At 47.5% G+C, this 22,238-nt stretch overlaps 1 pseudogene; it reads right to left on the bottom strand.

The window, feature by feature from the left end:
* Positions 1–1,994: 1,994 nt before the first annotated feature.
* On the bottom strand, positions 1,995–12,506 carry LOC125546717 (annotated as a pseudogene).
* Positions 12,507–22,238: the final 9,732 nt, after the last annotated feature.

Raw genomic sequence — 22,238 nt, 5'->3', positions numbered from 1 at the left:
AAAGCTTTGGAATGACAGGAGTTCATTACGGAGGAGATCAGGAAGTTGTAAGCGGCAGGCTTGGTGAGAGGAGTACTCCATCCGACGTGGTTGGCCAATCCGGTGGTGGTGCGCAAGGCGAATGGGAAGTGGAGGTTGTGTATTGACTACACAGATATCAATAAGGCTTGTCCCAAGGACCCTTTCCCGTTGCCGCACATTGACCAGATTGTTGACTCCACGGCCGGGTGTGATCTGTTATCATTCCTTGACGCCTACTCGGGGTACCACCAAATCTTCATGGCGAGAGAAGACGAAGAGAAGACAGCGTTCATCACCCCATGTGGCACGTATTGCTTTTTACGGATGCCTTTTGGGTTGAAGAGTGCTGGCTCGACGTTTGCAAGGGCAGTCCAGATTGGTTTTGAGCCCCAGCTACATAGAAATAAGGAAGCTTATATGGATGACATAGTGGTCAAAACCAAAGACAGGGCGACACTTGTACAAGATTTGGAAGAGACGTTTGCGAATCTGCGCAAGATCAACCTCAAGTTGAACCCTAAGAAGTGTGTCTTCGGTGTTCTGTCTGGAAAACTTCTCGGGTTCTTTGTGTCACAGCGTGGGATCGAGGCGAATCCAGACAAGATCAAGGTTATTGAGCAGATTAGGGCACCCAAGCGGATCAACGACGTGCGTCGGCTCACTGGTTGTGTTGCCGCCATGAGCAGATTCATCTCCAGATCTGCTGAGCGTGCCCTTCCCTTTTCAAAATCTTGAAAAAGGCGGGCCCATGGAATGGACCCAGAGGCCGAAGCAGCGCTGCAGGATTTGAAGAAATACCTCTCCTCTACACCGATACTGGTTGCGCCCAAACCACAAGAACCGTTGTTGCTATACCTGGCGGCAACGAACCAAGTGGTCAGTGCCGCACTAGTGGCGCAGAGGGAGGTCGACGAAGAGGCAAGGCCCCCGGCAGGGTCAGACGCTAGTGGGGCAGGGCCTGCGCAACCAGACAAAGTGATGTAGAAGAAGAAAATGATGCAGCACCCGGTTTACTTTGTCAGCTCCCTCTTGCAGGGGGCTAGGTCAAGGTACTCCAGTGTTCAGAAATTTCTCTTTGGCCTCCTTATGGCCTCGAGGAAGCTACGTCATTACTTCCAAGCACACGAGATCACCATCGTCACCCGCCTCCCATTGCAACGGATATTGCATAACCCAGACGCAACCAGGAGGATTGTGGAGTGGGCCGTGAGCTGTCGAGCTTTGGTTTAAAGTTTGAAAGTACTTCGACAATCCAGAGCAGAGTCTTGGCAAAGTTCGTTGCCGAGTGGACCTCAACGCGAGACGAAGAGATCGAGGAGACCACCCTCCCTGGCAAGGAGGCAAGTCGCAACTGGATTATGTACTTTGACGAGGCTTTCTCGCTGCAAGGCGTCGGTGCTGGTGTGCTGCTCGTCGCACCCACCGGAGAGCACCTCAAGTATGTAATCCAGATGCACTTTCCCAGGGAGATGTCCACAAACAACACTGCTAAATACGAGGGGTTGCTTGCCAGTCTCAGGATCGCGGCAGACCTCAGGATCAAGAAGCTCATCATTAGGGGTGATTCGCAGCTTGTTGTCAGGCAAGTCAACAAAGATTATCAAAGCCCGTTGATGGAGGCCTACGTGGATGAGCTGAGGAAGCTTGACGAGCGCTTTGACGGTATACATGCGGAGCATGTTCCCCGAGTGGGGAATGACATCGCTGACTACCTGTCGAAGCGCACCGCCTTCAAACTACCTGTGGAACCAGGTACTTTTGTGCTTCGGCTGACTCAACCATCCGTTGAACCATCAACAGAGAAGAACAAGCGAAGGAAATCAGGCCCCGGCAAGTACTTTCCCGCCGAACTCCCAGGAGCCGCCGGCAAGGATGTTGCCGTGAACACTGAGCTAGCCATGGGGCAACCGACTCCGGCTGGGCGTCAAGTCCTAGCTGTAGAGACAGCTGCTCCCATGGCAAAGGAAGTGCCTTTAGTCCTTGTCGTCGAGCCTCAGGCTCTGGCAAGGGCACAACATACCATCCAATTCCTCCAAACAAGGGAACTCCCTGAGGAGCAGGAAGAAGCGGAGAAAGTAGCCCGTCGGTCTACCATGTATCGGTTCATCGACGACGTCCTGTATAGAAAAAGACCAAACGGTGTGAAATTGAAGTGCATTCCCCGGGAGGAAGGACTGGAGTTGTTGACAGAGATACACGAAGGCATATGTGGCTCCCACATAGGGTCAAGGGCCCTTGTCGGCAAGGCATTCCGGCAAGGTTTCTTCTGGCCCACTGCCCTCCAGGATGCAATGGCACTAGTAACCAAGTGTGAAGCGTGTCAGTTCCATTCGAAGAAGCTTCATCAACCAGCGCTCCAAACAATCCCTCTCTCCTGGCCATTCTCGGTCCGGGGCCTCGACATACTGGGCCCCTTTCCCCGTGTTGTCGGGGGCTTTGAGTACTTGTATGTTGCAATCGACAAGTTCACGAAGTGGCCGGAGGTGGAGACATTGAGAAAGGTGACAGCACAATCAGCCGTCAAATTCTTCAAGGGGCTAGTCTGCCGTTTCGCTGTGCCAAACAGAATCATCACCGACAACGGCACACAATTCACGATCCACGCCTTCATGCAGTACATCCAGGACCTCGGCAGCAAGGTCTGTTTTGCTTCTGTTGCACATCCACGGAGCAACGGCCAGGCTGAGAGGGCAAATGCTGAAGTGTTGCGAGGCCTCCGGACAAGGACTTTTGACAGGATACGCAGGTGCGGACGACGCTAGATTGATGAATTGCCGGCGGTTCTTTGGTCAATCAGAATGACGCCAAATCGAGCCACCGGTCAGACACCCTTCTCCCTCGTTTACGGGGCAGAAGCAGTTCTCCCCACGGAACTCACATACGGGTCACCTCGAGTGCCCGCTTTTGATGAGCTTGAGCAAGAGCAGTTGCGGCAAGATGACGCAACGCTCCTTGAGGAAGATCGTCTTCGGGCGGATGTACGAGTAGCGCGCTACCAGCAAGCCTTGCGCCGCTACCATAGCCGCAAGGTTCATGCCCGAAGCTTTTAGGAAGGCGGCCTTGTTCTTCGGCACGTTCAGTCAGCCAAGAATTCCAACAAGTTTACGCCGAAGTGGGAAGGCCCTTATCAGGTAATACGAGTCACCAGGCCTGGCGCAGTGCCTGGAGACCGAATATGGCATTCCAGTGAGCAACTCATGGAACACCGAACATCTTCGAAGTTTTACCCATAAGGCGCGGTTGCCGGGGCCCCGGCAAACCACCTTTTGTACAACCCTGTCGGCAAGGCATGTAACCCTTTGTACAAAGCCAGGCGCAGACCCTGAGCATAAATAAATGAAGCGCTGGCGCCCTAAGTTTTAGCATGCATGCTAGGTTAAGTCTCTCCCTTGGTTAGGGTTGATAGTGCTTACCGGCGGCTAACCCCTAGCATAGAGGTCGAGTGTGTGTCACTCTGTTCCTTTCCATCTTCTTTGGTTCGCAGGGTGCATGGACATTTCTGTTGAGCTATTGAGAGGAAAAACAACGGGTCGGCGCTCCGTCCCCGACAAACCAAGGTTGCCGGGGGCTGCAGACACAAGGATCTAACCGCGGCAGGCCAAGGTTGCCGGGGGCTGCGACGTCAGATAAGTTTTTCTCCCCCCACTCCGTGCACCCATATAAACCTTGAATGTATAAGGCTTTGCTCGCTCTCGTACCATCTTGCCCCCTCCGTCCCGTGTCTGAAAACTCTACTTTGGACCGGAACTTGGTTGTAGTGCGATGGAAAGAGGGCGAGCGAAAGGCCTAATCCTACTAGGCCACTACCTCCGCCAAGAGCGTGAGCGTAGTCGGGCCATAGAGCAGGAGGATGGCAAGGCCTATTGCTGGGATACCATGTTTATCTTAAGATAATGAGGACGCGTTCCTCTGTGTGGCCCTCGCCCATGCACAAACGAAACCCGGCAAACACACTTCCTTTATTTCTCACAATTTACCAACTCGGGTGGGTTCTCACACCAAAGTTCCTTTGTTTAGGGCAAGCCCAGTTACAAACAAAAGAGAAGGTCGGTCCCGTACTCAAACCAAATCAGAAGGGCGGTACTCACTCGGATGGAAGAATCCCAGGTCGGTCCCATACCCGAACAAAGGCTAGACTGAAGGTCCCGTCCCACGGGTTAGGTGCTTAGCTGAAGGTGGAAGGCGAAGCCAAGGAAAGAGCAAGGGTTGAAAGACAATATAGAAGAATTCCATCTCCCCTATTTGTTCCATTCTCAATGGTTGGTCAAGTTGAGATGAACTACGGGAATCTATATATGGACTTCAAGGTCAATCAACCCATACAAGGAAACTCAACGGAATTTGTTTTTTATGGATTCAAGCAAAGACTGAGAAGTATGGCTTGGCTAGGGAAGCAGTAGTAGTGTCAGAGGTCGAGCTTTGAGATGAGAAGAGGGCTGAGTCATCTAGCTTTTATTCCAAAATCACGTATCACCGATCAGCCTATTCGAGAGGAGCTCCTTGCATTGCCCACTTCAATAAGGAAGACTCCATCCATCTAACCCATATCCATTGGAACCAGAAGCGAGTGGTAAAGTCACCCTTTGGCTAAAAATGATTTGTATGCGTGGCGCAACACACACCTCTGCAAAATAAGAGAAAGAACAGAAAGAAGCAGGCACACAAGACGACAAGTGGATTGGATATCATTTGCTTTCGTCACCGATGCTATTGAATCCGCATTTAGAAGAAAGAGCTCTGGGACTAAATTGCTTTGAGTGGGGCTTGCCCATTAATTAGATCACTTGAGTAAGCCAAGAAAGATGAAAGCGATGGATATATGTGACAAAGAGAACTTATGAACATGAAAGCTGGCTTGTTCCCTAAATATTTTAGGAAGTGAAGAAGACAGAAAAAAGTTCGGTAATCTTCTCCCTTTGGTAGGCATTTACCCAAGGCACTGATATTATGAGTCTCTCGTTTATATGTGAAATAGGGAGTTCAAGGTCTTATTCGTCTTTCTTGGCCTATGTGAATATGAGCCAATTCTGGAAAGTGAATAATTCACTATTGAAAGTGCAAGTCGACGTTCCTGATATGAAAGTGAAAGTGGAGTGAAATCTAGATATGAAGGTTCAAGTCCAGTTCCAATATGGATATAAAAGTGGTGTTCAATCGTCGAAAGTGATCTCTCTTTTATTGTTCTCTTTTAGTCCGCTTTTCTTTTTTCTTTCTTTGGAGTCGGGTTCTTAAGACAGGACTGGAAATCGGGTTTTCTGAATATCTCTCTTCCGGAGAAGTAAGTTTGTTCGAGATCGAAAGAGTGCCCTCGAGAGACTAGACTGATAGTAACAGTAGTGCGCCTTCAGTTGAGGAGAACTGTTCACAAGCAGTGGTTATGAGCTCTTTCTTGTGGAGGTTCAGAATAGGTAATTCCTTCACTTCAGTTGCACTAGTGGATTGAGTAACCTTTTCTTTAGTTCTAACAAAGTGCATGTGTTGTTTGTTAATAAAAACACGAGTTTCGATAGGCTGGAGGAAAGATACTATAAGTAGGACAAAGAAAGACCCTATAAGAGACCGGAACTCAATACGATTCAACCAATCAAAATTGCTTTGCTAAAGATACCCATTCTGATGTTCCTTTACCGGCAACAACTATTGAATAACAACCTTCGCTTTGCTTTCGCATCGGATCTCGGCATTGGCAAATCTAAAAATAGAGTAGATCCCGAGGCGTACCTAATGGTTTCATTGATTTGAATGGATTGATCCGTTGTACCATTATAGGAATCCTCATCCGATGTATGAATCCCATGGAGGAAGTGGGGAAACAAATCCAATTATTTGATTTTGATAGGAGCAGTGCCGGTATTGAGGGTTTCTCTATCTCTTCACTCATGAAATTAATACAAGTGAGGATTGATTTCAGTTATTCATATAAGAAATGAGAGGAATAAATAATCTCGGGGAAGACAGGCTTTCTCGCTCTCGGCACATCTTCGCTACGGATTCTTCTCTACCTTCTTGCGTTGAGATGCCATCAACTCTTTCCTGGGGAATCGGGTCAATACAATACTCTTGGAAAAGCAAGCTATAGCAGATCCTTGAGTATAGAGAAAAAGGAATGGAGTTTCATTAGCTCTCTGCGCACATCCAGTATAATACCTTTGCGAGCCCATACGGAAAGGGGTGCCGTGTTCTCTTTACAATGGGGGTGATCCTGGTTTCCAAAAGCTGCTGGTTGGTTGTATCTTTTTCTATTGGCAATCCCCAATCCGTTGCTTGTTCGTTACGAACAAAATAAGCCGATACCAGTTCTGGTGTTTATCCAGCGGAGGCTCCTATATCTTCCATGTGAGACCAGCGACCTCAGATCATCCCGGACTTATGTGCTGGAATAGCTTCGTTATGAGTTGAAGCAGCCTCAGCTACTATTCCTACTAAGGAGGAGTCGCCTTTTTCAATTCCCTCCCTTTTGCAATCCCATGTTGATGTAAGGAAGCTGCTTTAGAGTATTGGCAAAAAAGGCATTACATGCAGGTCCAGATCTCCTTGCGTTCGTTGGTGGTTGACTACCAGGAAAGGGCAGAATAGCAATAGTGAGGAAGCATACCACCCAAAGCAAGACGTGAAAACCTTCTTCGTATCCAAAAGCCCCTTTTAGTCTGTCTGGCCTTAGTATTTATGATACATAATCGCATCTTCTCCCCCTTTCTCGTATCTCCACAGAAGTAAGTACTGGTATGATTGGAACTAGTATTTAGATATATGTGACCCTCTAGCGGTTTGACTCCGTTGATGGTATACGGAACTTCCTTCCTGCGAAAGGTTGAGTTCGTAAATCAAGCTTATAGAAAAAGCAAGTACCGGTATTTGACGATGATGGTGAGGATGACTAACCTCGCTCTTGCAACCATGAATATTTTCTAGATACTACGGGCATATACCTTCTTCCGAAGGGTCCCCGTCCTATCTTTTTTGCCTTCCACTCTGGAATCGACTATTGGTGGGTTGTAACGTGAACCTATGGATCTCAATGAATAGCTTCGATACCACAAAAGGATGGGCAAGAAAGACAGTAGGTGTTGAGCCAAAGCCCTAGTTCATACACAATCATAATGTTGGTCAACCATCCGAACCGGGATTCCTGTTATTCATACGAAGGAACAAGAAAAGAAGAAGTATGGGATAAATGGTTTTTGAGTTGGGCATGATGAAAGCGGGTACAATGGCATTACTTAGAAGCTATTATGTCATGTCTTGGCTTTAGCAATAAGCTTGTGCGACTCATGACTCCCTCCATCCCTGGCATCGCCAAAACTAATGGATGAGGTTTTGTCGCATCTTAATCGAACCGCATGCGGAGCTCAGCTCCTAAGAAGAAAATAAGAAATATCTAGTTTTGTTTCATAAGTGGCGATCCAAGGAATAAGAATACCACCCCCTGATCTATATTTCAAAAGCGGATTCAGCGCTGCAAGAAATAGAATTATGCATAGATTGACTTGTAAAGAAAGACGAACCGAATAGTGCTAAGCAAAGAAAAAACTCTCTTATTTCTATGCTCGATTCAATCTCTACTCATCTGCTTTTAGTTCTACTTTCTATATACGAAGTCCGGGCTTTTCGAGCTGCTCAATTCTCGCTATGTCATTTCTTGGTTTTTAGTGCATTCACTCAATTCTCTGTGAAGTCCATGGACATGTGGTGGTTCATTGCAGAGAACAGCCATCACATGGATCAAGCTATAAGGAATCACCCGCGAGCGAGGGCAAGTCTCAATTACGGTAGGAATGGAATACACCAATCATAACTCTGGTCTCGTCCCTAGTTCCCTAAGTAGTTAGTGAAACTTCCAGCTGGACTGACTGGATTTAGAGCTTAATGCTCCTATCTTTGAACTAGAATCTTAGCGCTTATTTCATGAAGATAGCTACTTTAATTGATACAAGAATGCCTACTTTGGACCAATAGGATCTACTCCTACTTGAATGCCAATCCAATCTCTTTCCCAATAAGAATTCCTAATCCCTAAATCCAAGCAAGGCATGATTGTTAGTCAGGATAACCAGCTTACGTACCGCATTAAGAAGTACCGACTATGCTTTTTTCCATACTTTTCTTGCAGTACTTCAGTAAAGCTACCCCATTTTAATAAGATAGGGATTCGAGATATCAGCATTTTCACAGGTCCTTGTCAAGCTGCAGCAGAATCAGATTCGAGTATAGCATCATTCAGTTGGAGTTCTGAAATAATCTGGATCCACTTTGCTATTTTAGCAATCTCTGCTGCTCAGTTTCATCCCTTTCTAAGGTAGAAAACCCATCCATATATGTACGAGTGAGAGATGTCTTCTGTCCCGGAGAACCGTCTTCTCTCCCTCCTTAGGAAAAGGAGATCTAGGTAGAGGAGGTAGAAAATAATAGATATCGTCTATTCTATTAACTAGTCATTAAAAAGCAACCTATATCGAGGTCAAGTTTGATAGGGTGAAGTGGACTATTAGATCCCCGGCTTACCATTACAAAGAAAGCTTAGCCGCCGATGTCAATGTGTTAAGCACATAGGATATATTCGGCGAAATTCGGTAAGAAGTAGAGTGAATTCTGAAACTCCAGCATTTAGGCCCGGATAGAATGGGTCCTCAAGCTTAGAATCATTTGGCCTAACCTTTAAGAAAAGTCTGCATCTTTTCATTCGGGTCATACTAAAGGCAGGTAGACCGAACACACGGCACATGTCCCAATGACTGGTACACTGACGGTGGCTTATTGGTTCCTTCCTCCCTTCCATCCTCAAGTCTTACTTTCCTTGATGCCTTAGTTTACTTGATGCCCGATTCATTCCTCCCTATATTAAATCTCTCGTGCCATATTCTTTTTCAGGTTTGACATTACTTCCCTTTCCTATCTTTTTACTTTTCTCAAGGACGTAAGATTCTTCAAAATCCCTTCCGCAGATCCCTTTGATTCCAGGTTCAGATCCATCTATCTCTTCTCTCCCTTTCATTGAACCTTTGTTATTCCTTCTCAAATAGGACATGTATGTTTCCCTATATGAGGGATACTCATCATTATTATGAATAGGTTACTCTATCAAAAATGTTCTATCCAATTTCCTGAATTATTCACTATCATAGTCAGTCTCACCTTCGTCTAGTTGAGGGACACTAACATCACCATCTGCACTGAGAAATATCTAAGATTTCTCAGGGTTCACGTGCATGCCCCCGCCACCACGCTCTATCACTTAAATAAATCCAGTTAGATTCACATACCTTAAGATGTCCAGAATTTGACGACAGTCAAGGCGATATGAATCATGGCATGTTGAAGCTAGAAGGACATTGGTGTCCCATCTTGTATAAAAAACACCTTCATACCGGCTCAGGACCTCCCTACCGAATTGATGTTGAAAAAATAGATGTAGGAGCACATCACTCAATTCACCTATCAATGGTATACAATTCAAATGAGGAATTTGGAGGTTAGTGTCGGCATTATATATCGGGAGAGATATAAATTCCTTTAAGATATGCGAAATCACCCCCAGATTGTGTAGAAATTTTAATGTATTCCATAGACGTGGAGTAGAAACATAGTGGATACTGTGACTCAAAACCACACAGACTATTTTATCTACACCCCTTTTACCATCCCAGAACTCCTCGTGGAAACTCACCATTTCATTATAATGAGTTAATCTAGGCGGAAGATTGTTTCTTCCCCATATAAACTCTCGCATTAAGATATTCACTAATGCTTTCAAAATTAGTACATCTGCTAAAAGGGATGGGGCATCCATACAAGGCCAATCACCAGCATTGATGAGTGGGCGCCTGGCACAACAATACCCAAGCTCATCTTGCCTTTCAAGAGTGAAATGTTCCTGCATAGTCATACCTATCCCACCATATTTATAGGCTTTGTATACCAATTTGGGATGAAATGAAGAATAACCTTCGTGTATATGTGACACCATGGTATCGATTGATGCGGGTAAGATGCCCCGCTCCCTCCACATATCATTCGAATACTAAAAATAAAAGGCAATTTCATTATGGTGGTATACCAGCCGCCAGTTCTGGAACTTCCAGTTCCAATCGGAGCATATAGATCCGTAGATGGATTTGTATGTATAGCCACTTCAGTCGTGCTCCTCGTTTCTCGAATGGAAAAAAGTATCTTATTTCTAGGAACATGCTAAACCAGAAATTCTTATGTTCGTGATTCTTCATCCACCGATGCAGAAAATCTTCCAGTTTTCCATTCTCATATGAGGCACGAAAGTTTATGGGCAACAGGTCCGCACAAAGTGATTCATCATGTTCAAACATGAACCTTTCGCTCGTTGGGGGCGGTTATAAATAATCAAATTCCCACAAATGGAATGAGAAGTGGGTCCATGTAAATGATCGAGACCTCGCAAACAACAACGTTCCTTCCCCATATGGAGTTCGGGACCCAAGGGCAATCGTTGAGTGAACTGTATCTTATTCGTATTAGTTGACCTAAGCCGCACCATTATTGCATGGGTGGGGCTCAGCCTCCGAACCGTACGTGGGACAAGTTTCTGCCTCATACAGCTCGGGCCAAAGACCGGGGAAGTTGAGGAGAGATGGGGAGACCCAACTGCTGCCGGTCAGGACGGACAGGAAAGGGGGCGGGGATAAGCTTGTGAAGAAGCAAGCTAATTGCCCCACCCCCCAAAAACAAACCGACCCAGCAAGAAAACGTATGCGCAGGCGCAACAAAGCGCTCATCCCTTGCTTGCTACTTTGCGTTCTTTCTACTCCATCCCAGTCCATTCTGGGATAGGCGGCTAATATAATATGTGCAGTAGTCGTTGTCTGACCAATCGGCTCAGACACCAGACCACTTGTGCCCGCCCATTCTATCTCGCCCTAAATGGAATGGCTCTCTTAGTTACTTGTGCCCCGACCCGAGTCCCCACATCCGCTTTTATCCGCCCGCAACCCGGCCAACACAACATTAGGGCCGTCCCCCCCATTCTATGCTAACCCGGGCCGGGGTTCGCTTTTTGGGAAGCCCATTCCCACCGCGCTCACGGCCCGGCTGGCCCTGCCAGCGGTAGTGGGAATTCTCCCGTTCCCTGGTCAAAAAAGGGTTGGTTGGATGCCGGATCTACTCCACGAGGAGCGGTACGGACGTAGATGATATCATCACGACCTATCTTTGCGTACCACTAGGGATGCTTAACGCCACTTCGCCAACTGGCATTACCTGCGCTTTCATGTCTCTCAGTGTGGTCAGCACTGGGTGTTTCCAAGCAGTGAGGCTTACACCCATTCGCATTAATTCATCCAAAGTTCCTTACCCTTATGCACGAATTTTGGAATAAGCCATCTTCCTATCAAGGTTAGGAGTCAACTGAGCATCTCAGCGGCGGGATTGAATACTCGGATCGAATCAGAGTTCATGCCGCCCGCCCTGAACAAATAGAATAGAGGCGTGGGCCACAGGTCGCACATAAGCCATTGGGTCGCACGACAGAAGAACACCCAACATAAAGATGCACACTCCTCCATGTGAAATAGAAAGATTCATCTTCACTTTTTTGTAGTAGTCGTGACCAACAGCCATCAGCAGTCGGCTTCGTTGGTAAGGCGAGAGATTCAAGCCCGCTTTCTGGTGGCACACCCCACAAACAAGCACCACTCGACGAGCGGTGGGGGCGGGGAAAGCTACAGGCCCAAAACCTTCGACCCTTCTTTCTATATGGGGGTGCCCGGGGCACCTCATCTTGTCATTTTGTTGCTCATTCCCCTTAGGCCGAAGTGTATGGCCTTTACTTCGGAGAGCCCGCTCACGCTTCGCTGACCTATCGCATGGTAAAGAGAAGAGAGTATGAAAGAATTGTAAACAGAGGAGATCGCAGAAAGATTCTAAATATGACAAGTCACCCATGGATTCGATAATAAGGAAATGAAGAGCGGGAACGAACGAAATAAAGCATTTCTAGCGGATGAGCTTCTCTCCATTTTGGCTGGTAATAGAATAGGGCGACTTGCTTTGACCAACACTCCACTTTTTGCTCTGTCCATGGAGCGTATGAATTTCCTTAAATGTAGATAGACCAAAAAAGGAATAAAGGGATAGGAATAGGAATTATAGTACCATTCGAAGAAGAGGCACCCGTGGGAACATCTCTACTAACGAACCATTTCAATAGTACGGGTGTTGCCGTGCCACGGGGCATGACCATGGAAGTAATGAAAAAGAAGAAGTTCTGTAGTTGGACCATCTGCTCTATCCGTTCGATTTGAGCTTCTCCAGAGAAGATGAGACGCTAAAAATGAAAGTGTTCGCAACGCATACCGAAAAAGGGTACCTATGTTGCCGACCATTAATGACTAGTTCGAAGACCGGGAGCAGGGGCATGTGCCAAGAAAGATTTGTTACTTTCCCTATGGTTTTCGAACGTTTTCAATAAAACCTTCTCGTAGAAGTATTTTCACAAAGTTTTCGGTAATATTAGTAGATGCTATTTGAACCCTTCCTTTTATTAAGATTCGAATTCTTCTTATTATTATTATCTAATTATTCTTTTTTCATGTATATGCGTCAGACACAATCTACTAATTGATCTATATTCTGATACCCTACTATATCATAGTCTCTACTACTAGTATTTTTAATACCTCAGGAGCTCATGAGACTCTTTTAGTGAAATTCATAAGTCTCAATTCCTGAGCGATCGCACCAAAAACTCGAGTTCCTTTTGGATTTCCTTCTTGATCAATGACAACCTTCATCATATCGTATTATCATACCGTTGTCACGTTTGAGTTTTTACATGTACGTACAATTACAACTCGTCTTACTTCTGTCTAATCTTTCTAGAGGCATTTTGGGCACTGCTTCTTTGATTACAACAACAATAACGTCACCAATATGAGCATATCAGTGATTACCAGCTCCTAAGATTCGAATACATATCAATTCGATAGCCCCACTTCGTTTTTATCCACTACATTCAAAAGGGTCTGAGTGAGATGGATCCTGGAAGTCTGGTTTTTGATTGGATAGTGATCCCGGGCACGAGTGGTTGATCTTTGCGGGCCGTGAATGGCCATGTAAAGGAGTATTGATGTCAATATGTTCGATCGAGAAGATTGGACGATGAAAGACAGATCCTTTGTGGTTTGAATAATAGGCTGTGGTCTCGATATTGGGCTATGGGCTGATTGCTTTCTGTATGAGCCTCTTGTGATTGGGCTCTCGTGGGCGGATTACTCGATGTGTACTCATCTTCCAACAAATAGGAGAAGACATAACCAGAAGAATTGTGAGAAATAAGTCAATTTATCAAGGAACAATTAGAAACTCCCAGGTGTTCCCCGTTCTTGCCCTTTTCCTCTCAGGTCCGGCAGGCGAAGGCAAAAAGTAGGAGACGGGAACGCGCCGATGGAGAGCTTGACGAGGAAGGCCCTCGACAGAGCGCACGGCGGAGGGAGGGGCGACGCGGTCAGTCGGAGACGAGGTCGACGTGCCCTCGCTCGACGCTCTCGTTGTCGCTGTCGCTGTCCTCCTCATCACTCCCGCTTGAGAAGGGGTCTTCATCGTCGGAGGAGCTCTCCACGCAGCACTTCAGGCGAGTTCCAGATCTCCAAAGACCTTGACAGAGAGCAGGCCGTTCTCCATTAATTTGAAACAGAGAACGATCCGCCGTCAGGCTATGGATACGAGCGAAGGTCTTCCACCCGCGGCAAAGATACATGACCTGAGGGGCAGGAAAGTCAACATCGACCCGCGTGCCGCTGTTCCCACAGCCCCTCATATGCAACCTCAGGGTCTGGGGCGGATCGAGCTCCATCTCCCGAGCGAATGGCGCAGGGAGACGAAGGCGATGACGCGGTGGCCGACGCAGCTTGATGAAGAACTCACGAGGTTGGTCCCCGACGTGGCCCTCCATTGGAGGAGGCATCACTGGCGGAGGCAAGGCCGGTGCACCGCCCCGTCCCCCTCTTCCCCGAGCGCCAAGCTGGCCTCGGCCCCGCCCCCTCCTCCTTCCTCTCGCGGCCAGCTCCGCCGCCGTAGGCTCTTGGGAAGGAGGGACGCGCTGTCGACCAAAGACCCTCGCCGCCACCGTCGAAGGATCGGCGCCCCCTCTTGCCATGGCAGATGAAAGAGCGGGGCTGAGGTGGAAGGAGAGGGATGATGAAAGGTTGTGGGGTGCCATCCCCCTTCTTATAAAGGGGCAGGGTCGGGACTCGACCGCCCCACTCAGCCAATCCGACCATCGGGGGCGTAGAGAATCGAGGCCGACCCGCTGCCCCAATCAGCAGCGGCCCGTTTCCCTGCCTCATCATTCAAGGCCCGCACCCACCCCCTACCATCTTCGGAGCACGGGGGACACGTGGTGGGCGAGAAAAAATCGAGGGGACGGACGAGACGGCCATTCTCCGCCCCGCGGTCGTGGGGAGCGGGCGCCTTGAAGACCACGACCCGATCCCACTCAGTAAATGAGCCATGCCTCTGCGTTTTCCTCTTTTTTATGGGGAAGGCGCGAGCCGCCTCTTTACCACGACGTGACGTATGCGTGCGGAAACCGCCCCACGCATGACCCCCACGTCACGCATGACCCCCCACGTCGCGCGTTCAACACGGGTCATGGGGAAGCGCAGCGGACGGAGAAGTTACTGCGGTAAAAATCCGCCCCACCTGCCCGCGCACCATTTTGGGCCTAGCCCGACAATGCGTCGCGCTTATGTGTGGCCCAGGCCCGGGGGCTCCCGTCGATGTAGAAAAGTAGGGGCTCTCCTTTTGCACCCCTTTACTTGTGCACGAGCAGTCAGGGCCGCGCCCACGGCCACGCTAAGCGGGGAAGAGGAGGGAAGCCGGAGCACAAGATGACCAAAGCAACGCCAAGACTAGAGGTGCAAAGAGAGCAAGAGGGTGAGGTGGACTCCCCCGGCAAGACCCTTGCCGGGGTGGCTTCCACAGCCTCGGCAAGACCCTTGCCGGGGCAACTTGCCTGACGCCAGCAGAGCGCGCCACCCTTGAGCCCAAGGGGTTCCAACACCATCAACCATATTGGAACCAAGGCTCGGGAGGCACCTCCGTGGTGGCATGCAGATCTTTATAGAGATAATAGATACACAAGATCAGATGGGAACCAGAAGACGACGATCCTTGGCGAGATCCTTGCCAAGGAAATCCACGAGACCCCCGACAAGATCCTTGCCGGGGACGACCGCGGTGCCGCAGCGAGACCCTTGAGGAGGACGCCTACGGGGCCGCAGCCAGGCCCACGTCTGCCAAGACTCCACCACCGCTCCCATACAGCTGCCAGCTCGACCAGCTGGGCAGGCATCTGTGTGGCAGCACGCGGCCTCTACACCAACTCAGCAAGCACCTGCGTGGTGGCATGCAGATCTTCATGAAGGCTCCACCACCGCGCCAGCCCAGCAGCCAGCCAACGTGGCGCTACAACACCTTGTTAGCTTGGACGTGCGTCGGAGCCAGGCGAGGCGACAACAGCTGGGACGAGCTTCTTTGTCGTCCCCAATAAAGCAAGAGGGGCACGTCGGTAGTGCATTAAATGCGTTTGTCCGACAATGCCAAGAGATAGACTCAGCCCCTGTACACCTTTCCACCTCCTGTGTGCCACTGTGGCGACCCCTTTTTGTCTATAAAAGGAGGCCCGAGGCATACTGGAGAGGGATTCGGATCTTTTGGACTAGAGAGCCACCGCAGCTAGTTCAAGAACACAAGAACACCCAAATATACATCAAAGCAGGACTAGGGTTTTACGCGTCTCCGCGACCCGAACCTGGGTAAACGATTTTTGTGCTGACCGCCAGACCCGCTCTTTGCACAACCCCGCACCCGCCAACCGTAGAAGGGATCCCAGTGACCCCATAGGTGTCGTTTCCCACCAACAAAGTGATTGGAGAGTTCCTCTAGTTAATCATTTAAAGGATCCAAGTCAAACGAGAGATAGGAAAAATTCGGCGACAAGATTTAAAATATAATTTGTTTAATGACGAGTTGTTTCGCCCAACAATAGATGGGTTATTTTTAAAATGCTTGGATTCTGATCAATCTAGAATAGCTATGGGTAAGTGCACGAAGGAATCTGTGGAACACATCAGTCGGCTCACAAAATGCGATGGTTGTTAACAAGAGCGGGGTTTTATTGGCCGACTTTGCTAGAGGATTGTTTCCGGTACTATAAAGGTTGGGAGGCATGTCAAAATTTGGTAATGTACAGTTAGCGCCCGTGTCTATGTTAAATCCCATAATTAGGCCATGGCCATTTAGAGGATGGGGCTTAGATTTTATTGGTGAAATACATCCTTCGTCTTCTAAAAGACATCGCTTGGTCCTAGTTTCCACAAATTAACTTACTAAATGGACTGAAGCAGTTCCTTTGAAAAATATGACTCACAAAGAGGTTATTAGTCTTGTTTTAGAGCATATTATTCATAGATTCGGTATTCCTCAAACCGAATCTTTAGGAATTAAATTGTTAAATTCGTCGCCTTCTTATGCTCAAGCTAACGGAGAGGCCGAATCTAGCTATAAAACTTTAATTAAGCTTATCAAAAAGAAAATTGAGGAGCATCCGAAAATATGGCATGAGGTACTTTTGGAAGCTTTATGAGCTCATCGGATATCTAAGCACGAAGCAAATCAAGTAGCACCGTATGATCTAGTATATGGTCAGGAGGCAGTGTTACCTGTAGAGGTTAATTTACAAGCCCTTAGAGTGGCCAGACAAAATGATTTGTCGGCTGTGGATTATAATGATTTGATGATGGGTAAGATAGATGACATTTCAGAAGAGAGATTAAGAGCTTTGCGAGAAATTAAGAAGAAAAAATTAAGAGTAGCCAAGGCTTATAATAAAAAGGTGAGAGAGAAATCGTTTCAAATAGGGGATTTAGTGTGGAAAACGATTTTACCTATTGAAACTAAAGATAGAAAATTCGGCAGATGGTCGCCGAGTTGGGAAGGCCCATATAAAATTATAGAGATTGTTCCTGAAAATTCATATTGTGTACAATCTTTGCAGGGAGAGAAGTTGTCCAAAGCTCTTAATGGAAAATATTTGAAGAAGTACTATCCTATCATGTGGCAGGAGGCCTGAACATGTTGTGGCCGATATGTTATTTCAAGTATCGCCCTGAGCAAAGTTGGCCGATATATTATTTGAGATATCGCCCTAAGAAAATTTGGCCGATGTATCGTTGGACATCGCCCTGAGTAATGATATGATCAATGATCGACTTCATCCTACGGCAACTCCTATAGTATTTTTGGTCAATGCAATTGTACCAAAAACAGGGGGTATGTGTTGATGGTATAATTTGGCTACTTAGTATGTGATGAGCCAAATTAAATCAATGATTTATCAAGCTGATCGGTTAATGCATTGTTGAAGTATCGCCACAGGAAATTTCATGGAAGGTGAAAATACAAGTTCTAAGAAGAATCATATGCTATACTGGACCATGGGCGTGATGCATGCAAGTGATATATATATATATAGGGTCGCGCTATTCGTCATCCTGGGTGAGGAATAGTTATTCTTCACCCCCTGTATTTTACCATCAATACACCGTAATTTTACGTTTCGTAAGTTTTGTCTTATTCCCTACGCAAAAAGAGACCGTAAGAAAATATATAATCCCGTAAAAAATATTTTATGTTATGTAAAATTACAAACGTAAAAACATAGTCTAAAATACACATAAACTGCAAAAAAAATCTTATGACCTATATTTTTATTTTCTATGTCAAATTTTACATAGTGAATTAATAGGATTGTAACTATTTGAATTCCAAATGTAATTTAATTATGAAATGATCATAAGATTACTTCGGGTGAAGAATAACTTATCCTGCACCCTTGGTGATGAATAGTAACACTATGTATATACATACATATATATATATATATATATATATATGAAGAACTGTGCTTAGTCCTGATGGCTATTATCCAGTTTGATTTGCGACGTTGCCGAAATATTTAAATATTTTCTTTGTGGGCTCAAGGTATTTATACATATGCTTAGCCACTATATTTAGTGTGATGGCCACGTGGCCGGAATATTTTATTCATATATACAAAAGTGCATGTACGTGGATATGGCCTAGATTTGCTACGTACTTAGATTGGCAAGTATATTTTTTATAGACGTATGCTACACGGTAACTGTCGGGGATATACCCCGCGGTGTAAACCGGCCGGAAGTATAACCCGACTGGACTTGGTGTTTTACTTAAGACCCGGCTGAGACTTAACGATTCACTGGCGACCCGTTTGGACCTGACGGTTTACAATTCATTGGTAATCCGGCAGGCGGGTCAGAGGAGTGACAAGACCCGATGGCCCAACGGGCGGTTCATGAAGGCCGGTTCATACTAGATGGGCCGGTTGAAGAGGAAAGGCGTGAGGAATATTTGTCTTACAAGGAGTTAAGACATGGACTTGTATCCGGTTTGTATTAGAGATAGACTAGTCATAATCCTAATATGACTCCACATGTAACCCACCCCTTCAACTTATATAAAGAGGGGTAGGGCTCCCCAAAGAGGGACAGGCAAGAAGAAACAATTTCTAGGGCTAGACACAAAGAGCCGATTTACCGGCGACTCCCTCACGAACATAATGAGACCTAGCCACAAACAGCATGTAGGGTTATTACCGGATGATATTTCTCGGGGCCCGAAGCTGTCTAAATCCTTGTCTTATGTTGCGTCTCTCGATTCCGCCCAACCCCTCTCAAGCTACCACATAGATGCGTTGGCCTCGCGACTAAGTCCTCACACTAGGACATCTGCCGTGACAATTCCACGACAGTTGGCGTCCATCGTGAGGCCTGCGCACGACGGTGTTGAGTTCTTGAAGGAATCTTTTATAGGGTTCGAGAAGTTCGCAATTTTCCGGCTCAATGAAAGCTGGCGTGAAACATTCACATCAACAATAGATTCTGCATGTTCGCTATGAAGTTTTCTGCCGCTGATATGGAAGGATCTACGTTGTTGACAAACAGCTAGAACGATATATACAAGATTGAGTTAAGGTTGTATCTGTGTACGCTGCCATGCGCGACCGGCGATCAGGCGATCCATCGAACGGATTAAATTTTTGCTGCAGAGCCGTCAGATCTCCAAGTCGCCGAGATGGTTTCCACTATAATCTATTTTTGCCGATTTGACATACTACAAGTCCCAAGCGTTGCATCTACTCATCCATCAAGCCATCACGTCAAATCAGCCCATATCCGAGTCAAACCGGTGCAACTTGCTGTACGGCGAAAGCCAACACTCGAAAATCATCTTCGGCTATTGCTATTTGGTCACTCCACCTGTCAGGACAAATACGTGTTGAATACGGCCTCCAATGCCCGATTACTCAATGCAACAAACTCCAATGATTAGTCGATGCAAGATCGGATCAATCTCCAGTTTCCAAAACTACCAAGGCAAAAGTTATGGAGTGTTCAGCACCTACAAGCCAGGGACTCGATCTCCGCAGAGTCACCACTTCTCCGACTCCGTCTCGCCACTGCGGGCCTACCGGCGTGTTTTCAAGCCGTCTCCGATGTCGGTCCGCATTGCCGTGCTTCCACTCACCTCGTCTATGAGCCGCCACTGCTACTCCACGCGCGCGTGTGCGCGCACAGCCATCCGGCTTGCATCTGTTGTTAACTGCTCTGAGCCGCCCCAGCTGCTGCTCGCACCCCTGCCGGCTCGCGCCGCGTTCGCTGGCTCGCTGGCCACCAGTTCTCTGCCATGGCCGAGTTACTGGCACGGCCTCGTCGACTCGCCGCCTCTGCTGCTGCATCAAGCCGCCGCACCGCCTCCGCCGACGCGGCCACGGCTGGAGCCGCCCGAATCCGCCGCTGCTGCGGCCAATAGAGTGCGCCTCGACCGGCTTGCCGGAGTGTGCCTCAAGCCGCCATCCCGAGCAGCCGCCCCGGCCTTGCGCCTTGTCCGAGCTGCCCTCGCCAGCGTGCATAAACCGCCGCTGGCCCGCCTTGGCGTCAATCTTCTGACGTGGCTGCACCGAGCCGCCCCGGACGAGCGGCCTCACCTCCGCTCTGAGCCGCCACGCTGCCACGAGCCGCCGCTTTGACGACCCGCCTTGGCCTTGACTCACTTCTCCGGCTTGCCGCCTCGCTGCGGGAGTGCTGAATAATGTTGATGGCCCTCGGGAAGAATCGTGGAAAGGCTGTGTTAATGACGACGACAGAGCACTTTTGCGGGTTATCAAGTTTACCTTATCAATATCTGCTGAAGCTAACTAAATTGACCCTGATTGCAGCTGGGTTGAACAATGGGTGCACCGGGCAAGCCCGTGTATATATATATTGAATCTCAGTGGAGATGGGACTCATGCTGGAGTTAGTGCGATACATGCCGAGTGCCAGAAGAGAAAACTTGCAATTAGCACAAAGAGCCATCAATTCTGCATATATTGAGGCACGTTCTGAATTTCATAAGTGGAGTTGATGGGAAGACAAGGTGAATTTATCACAATGCATGCTTCCCCGCCCGCTCGCGCTGTGGGATATTGTGCATTGGCTTTATTTTTCCAGTACGGTGCTGAGCATGTGAACACAGGACAGGCCAAGGGATACTGGATACTGGATCTATTTTTAATTGTTGTGCCCGGACAAGCAACTCTGATGATCAGTCTGATACACTGCAAGAAAACCATTATTCAGCAGCAGTGGTAGCACTGCTATCCACATGCATCAATTACTAATGAACGTCTGCTGTGCATCAAGTACATTGACTTGGATCTCAAGGGCGAATCGATATTTAAAGAAGGGGGAAAAGAAAAGGAAGACCCACGTGGGTGCTAGTGCTACATTAGACGTACATCTGTCCGGCTATTTTTGACCCGAGCACGTCCAGCATTATCCACACTAGTATCCATGATCATCAGGCAAAAAAATCAGGTGATATCCATTTCAGTCTGTTTTATCAGCACATATTGTTTTTTTCAAAGAACAATTACTCTGTCCTGTAATATTTTTACACAGGACAATTTTTATACCATTCACGGACACGCGTATCACGGTCCGGTTTACATCAACGTGCCGGCCTACTCGCCCGTCCGCACCACCTTACAACACCACGGACGACTCGCCTGTTCGCCCTGGCCACCGGTTCATGCGTCTGCACCAGTTTACAACGCGGAGGACAACTTGCTCGTCCGCACAGGTTTACAATGTCACGGACGATTCGCCCGTCCACTCTCGTGGCCGGTTCACGCGTCCACGCCGGCTCACAACGAGGAGGACAACTTGCTTGTCCACGCCGGCTTACAACGCCGCGGCCGACTCATTTGTCTGTTCCTGCGGCCGGCTCGCCTATAATTGATTTCAGCTTCACTGTGGTAATCGGCAACTCCGCGGTGGATAAATTACTGGCCTAACATATCAGGTGAAATCCATCCAGTATATTTTTATATTATATATTACTTTCTTCAAAAAGAGCGATTACTTTGTCTTGTGAAGTTCTCCAATGCAGGACAAGCTATATCACTGAGATGTTGACTGACTCATACCAGTTTATATCATGGTCAAATATGGAGAGTCTCAAGCCAAACTCCTCGAGTCACCTTGAGACTCGGGGGCTACGATGACATGACTCAGCAAATCTTGTCAGTTTCAGCAAATTTAAAAACCCCAGGACGATGGAGGGAAAGATAACCCGGTTCCGAAGGCTACTGTTATATTGATGGAAATTTAAAAGCCGTCAGAAAATTTCCGGCTTAGAATGTATATGACAGTTACAAAATCCCGGCTCAATGAAGAAATTCCGGGTCATCAGAAAGAATTCCGGTTTACAATCCGGTTCAAGGGACATATGTCTCCCACAAAGCTCTGACGCTCTCAATATCCGGTTCAAAATCCCGGTTCAAGAAGAATTTATCTCTTGCAAAAAGTTAAAGGTTGCCGAAGAGGACCTGTTGCCATGACGCGCGGTTCAAACATGGGTTATCCTACCTTATTGGCTTATCATATTATTGATCACATGGGGGCTTCTGTTTATAAAGTGGAGTTCTGATTACATACTGATCCGGCTATCAAGCCAATATTGTCATAAGGGGCTAAAGAGAGTCTGTTGCACAGCATAGCTCAAACATGGGTATCCCTTGAGCATAACTAATAATATCACTTGGGGGCTATGTTCGAACCATAGTCACACCTCTTGATCGGCGTAAGGCCATCAGGGAAATCACTTGG

Source organism: Triticum urartu, chromosome 3, assembly GCF_003073215.2.
Source record: "Triticum urartu cultivar G1812 chromosome 3, Tu2.1, whole genome shotgun sequence".
In the NCBI taxonomy this organism is placed as follows: Eukaryota; Viridiplantae; Streptophyta; class Magnoliopsida; order Poales; family Poaceae; genus Triticum; species Triticum urartu.
The sequence above is the reverse complement of the archived record's forward strand: the minus strand, read 5'-3'. Positions and strand labels throughout refer to the sequence as shown.